The sequence below is a fragment of the Gossypium arboreum genome, chromosome 2, assembly GCF_025698485.1.
Source record: "Gossypium arboreum isolate Shixiya-1 chromosome 2, ASM2569848v2, whole genome shotgun sequence".
Taxonomy (NCBI): Eukaryota; Viridiplantae; Streptophyta; class Magnoliopsida; order Malvales; family Malvaceae; genus Gossypium; species Gossypium arboreum.
Window position 1 is genome coordinate 77,342,510 of NC_069071.1, and position 2,638 is coordinate 77,345,147.

At 37.1% G+C, this 2,638-nt stretch overlaps 1 non-coding gene across 1 annotated transcript; it reads right to left on the minus strand.

The window, feature by feature from the left end:
• Positions 1-593: 593 nt before the first annotated feature.
• Positions 594-699, minus strand: LOC128289483 (small nucleolar RNA R71). Its single transcript, XR_008279131.1, has one exon. It is a non-coding gene; the product is annotated as a small nucleolar RNA R71 (small nucleolar RNA).
• Positions 700-2,638: the final 1,939 nt, after the last annotated feature.

Here is a 2,638-nt window from a genome sequence, read left to right on the forward strand (position 1 = left end):
TTGGCAGGTTTTCCTAGTTTATGACTAGAAGAAACTCGTCAAGACCATTACTTTTTGACGAAGAAATCGATAGCACAGTTCATAGAAACCAAAGTGAAATAGGGTGCAGCTTAAGATACATAGAAAACAAGCAAGAAGACAATACTCAACCCCGACGAAAGAGATGGCTGAAAACCAAGGCAATTAGCTACCTCCTGCAATTGCGGCTAATCAAAATCCTACTCCACGCACTATGTATGACTATGCTAAACCTTCTTTAATAGGAAATGAATCTAGTATGGTTAGACCTGCTAACGCTGCAAATAATTTCGAACTAAAACCTAACACAATTCAGACGATACATCAATTTGTTCAGTTTGATGGTTTGCAGGATGAGGATCCCAACACTCACTTGGTGAATTTTCTAGAATTTTGTGACACTTTCAAAACTGATGGTGTTTCTGATGATGCCATTCGCCTTTGGTTGTTCCCTTTCTTACTGAGAAACAAAGATAAACAGTGGTTGAACTCGTTACCACGAGGGTCCATCACTACTTGGGAACAAATGACTGAAAAATTTCTACTAAAATATTTTTCGCTGGCTAAAATGACTAAGTTACATAATGATAGTTCTTCTTTTGTGCAGATGGACTTAGAAACACTTTACGATGCATGGGAGAGATACAAGGATCTACTGCGAAGGTGCCCTCACCATGGGTTACCTCTATGGTTGCAAGTTCAAACGTTTTACAATGGTGTGAATCACTCAACAAGACAGATAATTGACGCAGCTGCTGGAGGAACCATCAACAACAAAACACCTGAAGAGGCTTATGAATCCATTAAAGGAATGTCACTGAATAATTATCAGTGGCAAGTCATGAGGACTAAGCCAACAAAAACGGCCGGCATTTATAACGTTGACTCAGTTACTATGTTGTCAAATCAGGTAGAACTCCTCAAGAAAAAGATTGATGGTTTACTTGTTTCTACGTAGGTACATCCACTGTAACGCCGCATACCCAAGACTGCTTCCGGAGTCGAACACGAGGTGTTAACGGACTTAATTCATTTACTTACGCAGTTCATTTTAAAATTTCCAGACAAGCTGGCTAACTGCATCACAGTCACTTTATAAATCATATCTTGAGTTCTGAAACTTGAAAACTGATTTCGTAAATTTTTCCTGAAACTAGACTCATATATCCATCTACAAATTTTTTTCTAGAATTTTTGGTCAAGCCAATTAGTACATTTTATTAGTTAAAGTCTCCCTTGTTTCAGGGTTCAACTACTCTGACCTTCATGCATTACGACTTAGATATCTCCCTGTACAGAGATTCAATACTTATGACGTTTGTTTCTAGTGAAACTAGACTCAAAAAGGAATCTATACATATAAATAATGACTTCTAATTATCTCTGGTTAATGTATGGTAAATTTTCAAAGTTAGAATAGGGGATCCAGAAAATGCTCTGGCCCTGTTTCACAGAAACTTAAACATCTCATAAAATACGGCTCATATGGTTGTTTCATTTCTTTCATATGAAAATAGACTCATCAAGATTCGATTACATAATTTATTCACTATTTAATTCCATTCCTACTATTTTTAGTGATTTTTCCAACTTATGTCACTGCTGCTGTCAGCATCTATTTTAGGGTAAATTTTACCTATTTCATAATTTTCCATGAATCAAATAGTAAATTGACATACATTATTATCAAGGGTAATCCCGATTAGCCATGACGTACGTAGCACCAATAGGACCATGATTGACCATTCCAATGGCTACTCATTACCAAACATTTCCACACCACTTAATAACCATATCACAAGACCATAATGTTATACTTGAAATATACGAGCCATTTTCGCATGGCTATCTGAATACACATTACCAAAGGGTACTTAATTAACAACAAGGGTCAGCCCTATACATGCCATTTTCAAAATTGAACTAAAAGAGTACCAAAAGTGGCTTAGATAGTGTGGATGACTTGACTTTGACACTCCGAGTCCGATAGTGACGAACAAAATCTATAAAGCGAGAATCAAAGTGGCGAGTAAGCATTTTAATGCTTAGTAAGTTCAAGTAATGAAATTATTCACGACTAAGGTATAACGTTCATATGACTACATGAATAATTGCATATATGCATGTTCTCAAATCATACTTACTTCATGCTTCAACCATTATATTCATACACAGGAATCAAACCTAACTAGAGGTCGGAAGTTCGTTAATCAATTGAGCGAATACTATTTAAAAGGAATCAACCTTTCCGATGCATATACGAAACATACCTTATCGTTTGGATTTTATGTGCGTATTAATTGAAATTATTACAGCAAGATCACTCACTTCCAAACCCAAGTACCTTCGGGATTTAGCCGGATATAGCAACTCGCACAAATGCCTTGGGACTTACCGGATATAGTCACTAGCAAAATGCCTTGGGACTTAGCCGGATATAGTCAATAGCACAAATGCCTTCAGGACTTAGCCCGGATATAGTCACTAGCACAACTGCCTTCGGGACTTAGCCCGGATATAGTCACTAGCACCATGCCTTTGGGACTTAGCCGGATGTCATCCGAATAATCATGCACATATATCGATAAATCATGACACATCCATATTTCATTTTCATTAC